Source organism: Eutrigla gurnardus, assembly GCF_963514095.1.
Source record: "Eutrigla gurnardus genome assembly, chromosome: 9".
NCBI classification, from domain to species: Eukaryota; Metazoa; Chordata; class Actinopteri; order Perciformes; family Triglidae; genus Eutrigla; species Eutrigla gurnardus.
The window spans coordinates 24301445-24308985 of NC_139923.1; positions in this window are offsets into that span (position 1 = coordinate 24301445).

Consider the following 7541-nt stretch of genomic DNA (forward strand, 5'->3'; position numbering starts at 1 on the left):
ACGTACTCATTGTTTAGCCCAGCAGACCATTTCTAGATCTCCCTAGCTGGTAGTGTATTGGGTCAACATGACATATTTGACATTATTTGTCAATATGCTTGCACCCATCCCTAATCTAAACACACTGTCCTTCTGGGACAAAGAACACACCACTTCAATTCTTGTCAAAAGAAACTGTGTGACATGTGGCAAATCAACAACTGAACACCCTCACATTTGGGGAAAGTGGGTATACACAAAAATAGTAAATTACAGCACTGTAGCAGGTCCCCCTGGAAACCACTGGACCGCTACAGTGTGAAACCGAGGTGGGATTTTCCTTTTAAAGCCGTCTGTTCAAACATCAGAATAAACTACACACTCAGTATTTAACATTCCAAAGTGAGACCTCACTTTCTGTAAATTTCTCCAACACAAACATCACGGTTGAAAACCATAACGACTGAGGCACTTGTTAGAGCCGTGACGCTTTACCGTTCTTCTACCGGGTAGCCTTGTGCTGTTTTGGTTTATAGAGCTTCAATGGGGGTGAGGGAGTGCAGGACTTTTGTTCCGTATCCAATAGCCGGCGTTGCGGTGCGAGGTCGGTGCCTGGTGCACACATGCTGTGGGGAAGGCAGGCAGACAGGAATGACTGCGGTCTGCAGCGGTACCACTCTGTACCGGCGGAGACCAGTCCCCATTATGTCTGGGAGTGAGATGTAACCTATGTGTGCTGGGGAAACCCTTACACAGCAGCATATAGAGGCAGCAACATACACAGGCGGACCCACACACACAGACAGGGACACACACAGAGTCACACACAAGTCCAAGGAGCAGATCTGGTATTAATTGAAAGAAAAAAAGGGTTTGTGAAGGAAATGAGGAATGCTGATGTGACATGGAGTCTGGTACAGCGAGGGAGTGCTTCAGCCAAGCTTACTTCAGTTGATTAAGAGGAGACGGGCGATAGAAAACAGTTAATTCTGCACCCAGCTGACAACGCCCGCAGTAGATCAAGTGCCTTTTTTTTCCTTTTTCTTCTGTTAAGATCCTTTTTTTTCTCGTGCAACCCCTGAAGATGAATTAGCGATGTCACTCATTGCTGTGTGTTGTGGTAGATGCAGATGGTGGACCAGCATTGAGTTCAGCATGACTCAGCCGCTATATAAATGTGACTGCAGCCATTGTGCACAATAGACAGACACACACACACAACAATAATAATTTGTATGTTACTGTTCGGGATCCTTTCAGTGGTTGTTCAGTGCAGACTGGGTGGAATTGTGTCTCACTTTTAACAGAATATTTCAATCGGTGCACATGCAGTCAATATTTGTGGATATCTCTCCAAGGTTGAAAACTCTACAGTATCATTATGTGATGCCATTTTAGAAAAACGCTGCCGAAGCTGCTGCAGCGAGGACTAATTTTGTCGATTTTTTTGTCGTTTTCATGCTTGACCTTTTACACCGACACAAGATTTTACTCCATTATAACCCTGACAGTGTCACCCGAAATGTGCTTGGAAATTACTCTTTGGATTCCCATATATTCTCAGAGAAAAACCCAGTCCTTTCATCTCCAGGTGACATTACAGACGGAGCTTCAGCTGCTATATTTCATTCTTTTGGAGAGCTTTGTTTCCCTCCGGACTGAACCTTCTAGGATGACTGAGTTTTTCCAATGCATAGGTAACAAATTCAGCATTAGCTGTTACTTAGGTAGACGGAGAAAAACATACCAATCCTGGACCCAAATAATTTAACATTACCCTGCGTTGTGGAGCCAAATCCATGTGAAGCCGTGGCTAAGAATGAATTGTTCATGATGTCGACTTTGGAAGAAATAGCAGAGGGAGAGAAGGAGGCACAGATGGCAAGGATCAAAACAGGAAAATCCATAAGACAAGCTGGAGGTGACAGATGAGACCCAGACAAGCAATGCCTCCGTCTTATTATAGCAGAAAGAAGACTCTGGGCAAACAAGTACCAGCAAGTGGATTAGTTAGGTGAAGCATCAGTATCTACTGCATTGTTTTTTTGCAGCTCTGAACTCCTACTGTTGTGTAGAGGGAAATGATCCTGTTTAAATAACAGCCAGTCTGGCTGGAAATTCTGAAGAAGATACGGGTAAACAAGCTCTTCCCTCTTTGATGTGAGCTGAGCAAAAGTCAAAAGAAATTGTCTCGTCACAATTGGAACAGTGATACGAGAAAGCTGCAGGTCAGGACACGTCAAGAGGCTTCCAAGTGTGAACCAAAATTCCAATATATTTACACAATGCACACAGTACTTCCATCAACCTCCACTGGATAAAATGCAAATAAAACTGTTTTTCAGCCAACTTGAATAGCTGTCTCACGTCACAAGAGGCACTATGCAAATCTGCACCATCTCACCTGTTGTTTTATCACAGTAGCACAAATATGTCAGGACCTGCCAGCAGCAACGTCACTGATAAGTTCATTACTTGTGACAGAACCATCTGCAGTGACTGCCTCCTCTGGGTGTGTGTGTGTGTGGTGATCCTCATCTGATAGTAACACTGTCAAATCAGACATCAATTCCCCAAATCATTGAGCAATCCAGCACCAAACAGAGAGAGAGAGCGTCAGTCAGTGAATCTGTGCAGAAAGGAATATCTTATCTGCCCAGAGCACAAATTGAGATGTATTTGAGAACAGCTTAGACGTGATGTTTGAGATGGAAGGAGACTTTTGTTTTCTTCTTTTAGTTCAGTTTTCTGCACAAGTACATGTTGGGAAATGTACTTTTTTTGTTTGCAAAGAGTTAGAGGAGATGATTGATGCCACTCTGCATGTTAAATTAAAGCTACAGCCAAAAAAAACGCCAAAACATGCTAAGCTAACTGTGGCATATATGAAACAGATAGGCGCAAGTTGAAGTTAACCTTTGCATCTTACTCAGCAAAAAAGAGAATAGTGCCACAAGATATCAAACTTTCTTTATTTGTTTAAAGATCCTCATATTTGGTCCTTGAAACGTTGGCTTTCCTAACCCTTCCGCTGAAGATTTGTCAAGGTGAAGAAAATCTCCTACTGTTTACCCTCTGAGCTGCCAATGTCCAACTCCCCTGTAGTCAAGCTAATCCGTGGCTACAGTACAGTAAACTGTGAGGTTGTGAACATGTCCGGGATTTCCGAGGTGATCATGGGGAGTTGGGCTTCTATTATTTCAAGTTTTTCACAAACCACTTTATGCGTATTTCCTTTTCACATCAGCTGTATCAGATAGTTCATGTGACAGAAATAAACAGACTTCCCATGGAATACAACATATACTTTCACTGGGTTATGTTATCATACCAGCGGAGTATCTGATGACCAGCAGTGCGTACGGTTTGATGGCTCAGATTTAGTTTGAGCTGACTTTTCAGGACTTGCCTTACTCTGTGTAGGTATTTGGCTGTGGCTGAATGTCTTGCGGCCTCCTTATGGTTTCCATTTGCTTGCGGGACTCCAAGGTACTTGTAGCTGTCCTGGACATCTGCTGCCTTTCTTGTAATTCAACCCCTTCAGTGGTGATCATCTGGCCTCTCTTGGATACCATCCAACCACCCTTTTCTTGTCCAAATTACATTTTGATGTCATTGCTGTAGAGCCTGGTGATGTGGATCAATGAGTCCATGTCACACTGATTCCTTGGTATGTGCGACACATGATGGTAACTTGTGCAGTTTGCTTTGATGTGGTCTCTAGAGTCGTCTTCCACAGCCCCATTGAGTTCCTGATGAAGGCTCTTAGTGTCCTGTTGATGTTGTACAGTTACAAGCATGCCAGTATCCGTGTGTGGCATCGGGCCGTGCACGGGTTGGTCTGTCTGATCTTACAGTCTCCAGTGACTGCTTTGTCAACCAGGAGCTGGTGTTTGGCTCCAATGCTGTTACCACCAACTCCTTTCTGGGCCCCGCTATGTATTGATCCATGTGCCTACTCATCTTAGCCACAGGAAGGAGCTTCCAGGCAGGTCATTGGCCTGTAGTTGGAAGGAATTGCTTCCTTCTGGGGGTCCTTCATGATCAGGACTGTCCAGCCTTGGATGGGTCCCATCCAGCCGGTTCATCTGTGCTGCCAGGCATTCTTAGAGTGCAGTTAGATTCTTTAGCCAGTAAATGTGGATCATATCAGGGCCTGGTACTGTCGAGTTCTTCAGATATGACACTCTTTTTTTTGGATGTCTGCCATTCTGATGGTTACTGGGTCTTGTTCTGGGCAGTTTCTGTGGTCTGCTCTCAGATCCACTAGCCACTGAGCACTGGTGTTATGTGTTGCCTCCTTCTCCCATGAGGTTTTTCTAGTATTGTTCAGTCTTAGCCCTGGGTGGGTCTGTTCGCATGCTAATTTCCGCCACTGGGAGTTCACTTTGGGTGGTTCTGTGGAGAACATCCTGTTTATTCTCCTTGCTTTTACTCCTATAGTGTACCTCTTCAGCTGTGAGTCTTTGTTCGGCAGCATCCAGTACCTCGGGTATGGAGAGTTTGGTATACTTAAGGTAGGTCTTTCTTAGCACCTTTCTGCACTCCAATAGCTGGCTTACTTCTCTCTCTTTCCATGGGGAATATACTCCTTATGGCTTATGGTCTTAACGTTATAAATTATGAATACACTGAGCTTGTTTTCTGCAGGAAATGTTTATTGACATTTAGGTATTAGTACGATTAGTGTTAACATTATTTGACATTGTGTTATTTAAAAGTAGCATTGTGCTGCAAAGTCGGCTTGAAATGAGTCCAAATTAAATATATTTGGTCTAAACATACTGGAAACAGACTATGCACTGTGAACAATGCAAAAACTGGGGCTTAATAGCACTCTAGCAGGCGTTGAACCTCCTGATGCACTACTGATTCACTTCCAATGAACCAGTATCTCATTACCTCCCACGAGAGCTCAGAGCGCTGACCTTCGGACTATGTGTGTGTTATTGCGTATATACTATATGCATGTTTGAGAAAACTGAATAGGCCATTTATTTTTATTTTCACAGTGTGCAGTTGCCTCAATCAGACGAATTAAGCCAGCCAGTTTAAAAAAGACAAGATGTGAATGTCCTCACTCTCCATCTCTGTCTTTGCACTTCTCTCTCAATGCTGCCCTTTTCTCATTCTCTCTTTTTTGTCTTGGTTTTCTCCCTGTTTCAGCCCAGCGTTTTTATTCAGTCATTCTGCCACAGCCTCGACGGAGTATAAGTGCCAACTTGAAGTAACCTTGTCCCGTCCTACGTGTCTGGCAGCTCTCTAATAGTTCTGTCAATCCAGAAAAGGAAGGCTCCACTGGGGATCCTCAGGCGAAGCTCGCTCTGCAGACAGACGTGTCTGAAACATGACAGATCGAACTATAATCTGTAACCGTAGTTTGTAGTGGGCGGGGCAGCGTGTGGGTGATGTGCGAGAAAGTCAATGAGAAATGTGCCAGACAACAAGACTTTGCTTGAGTAGCAGTCAACGTGTTTGCATTCGGTCCATATATCCAGTGCCAAACAACTTTTACTCAAACGCTGCACTTAAACGGCCCAACGTTGGCTGTCTTCTCAATCTTTCACTAAAACAGAGCGAGTTTGCTCAACCCCCAGCTGAACTAGCAGCATATGGTACAGATTACCACAGGAGAAGGTATGTCTATTTTGTTCATGACATTTTTTATTACTAACATATGCCCGTTCCTGCTTTAGTTCCATTTCATCCTTAAAGTGGACCAGAGACTGGCAGAATAACAAGCGCGCTGTGAAAAGACAGACGCAACAGCGACTGTAACTTCGACTGTATATTTTGTTATGGCAGCCACATCAGGGTCTGGTACCTCCAACTTAACGGATGAATATGTCCTTGCTGGAGAGTCATTTAGAGTACTGCATATTGTATTCATCACCCCTCAATGGGGGAAATTATCTTTATTTATATGCACATATGCTCTGTCCCACTTTCAATGTTAGGATTTAAGTCTTTAAAGGAGATCATTAACTTATCGCAAAGATCTTTCCAAGATATTTCTGATAATGGGATTTAGAGAAAGGCTGAAGCGTCTGAACTCTTTTCATTCATTTCCTATGGAGAGCAGGCGAAGGCTTAGAATATCTGAGGCAAGATTCGTGGCAATCCATCCAGTAATTGTCATAATATTTGACTTAATTTTACTATAATACTTGCTGGCGGTGAAATCACCAAATTGAGTCAGATTTATCATCTGGGGACCATGAACATCTGTACAAAATGTTATGGTAGATGTTGCTGCTAACTTGGCAAAACATAATAATGCATGTTTCAAAACATTAAAACATTCAGCATATTCTCAGGTCAAGTGCATTTCACTGAGAAACGCTGAAAGTTAAAAACTCTGTTTGTTTACAGTGAATTCTCCACCGGGCATATTTTAATAATCCGTGCTCATTTCTGGGTAACGCCCACACAACTGCCATAGTGCAGCGGTGATCAGAGGCCGCTATACGTAAAATGACTCAGCCTTCTCATTATGCCGTGAGTGTTTCTCTTAGTTCAGTCGCCGTCTCTCTTTGGACGGACAGAAGTTCAGAGCTCTCTCTGACTCACAGGATGGAGAGGAGTTGAGTGGATGACACACTGCCGGTGAGACAGGTGTGTCTGCCAGTTTTAATGCCCGGCATGATGTTGCATCAGCGTGGCCACACAGCTCTGATCTACAAAGTCCTTCTCACATCTGTTTTGTAAAGGACTGAAAGAGCTGCCGGGAGGATGAGTTACAGGCGGCTCGGGAGGAAGGGCTGCTCACTTTCAGATAATCTGCAAACCCGCTGAAAAATACATGAAGCGGGGACTTCTCATGAATTCTATGTATAGCATGAATATTGTTTATTCACTTCAATTCATTTTTTTTATCCTTTTGGCACTGCTGCTTAGTTTCCCCAGAGAAAAGGGAATATTGCCCTTCTTGGTCTTGTGATTTGGAAAGATCAGAGTCTAGATTAAAGCAGTTTTAACTAAATTCTCTCACCCCCTGCTGGAGGAGCGAACATGATCTAAGAGAAGTGCTGTGTGGTTAATATCAGATCAGGCATTTATGTCTGTGCTGGAAGGAGATTCATATAGTTGCACCACTCGTTAACCTTCTTGAATACCGCTGGAGAATTTTAAAAACGAAGCGCACACATGATGATACACAAAAATGTCTAAAAATGTCAAATTCAGCCTCTTCCTTTAACCATGATATAAATTATTGATTGTCTCTGGGGTGGATGATGCCTGATTGCAAATCCAATTGGTTGCTATTGTAACCTTTTGCACACTGCAGAACATACACGGGGGATGGGATGATAAATTCAGTCTGTCGTTGCACTTCCACGAGACCTGCAGCGTATTTTGTTTGAGCATGTGCAGCGTGTGATCACACAGATCGAGTTATTGAGAGAGAGAAAAGAAGCAGATGGAAGGCAGGATATAAAACAAAACAAAAAAGGAGGGGGGGGGGGGGGGCATTGGGACGGAGACCTTGGAAACAAGAGACTGCACATTTAGATTCTGTGTAAGTGTTTGTGACAGATGAGAGAGCTGAGATCTGATGTGAA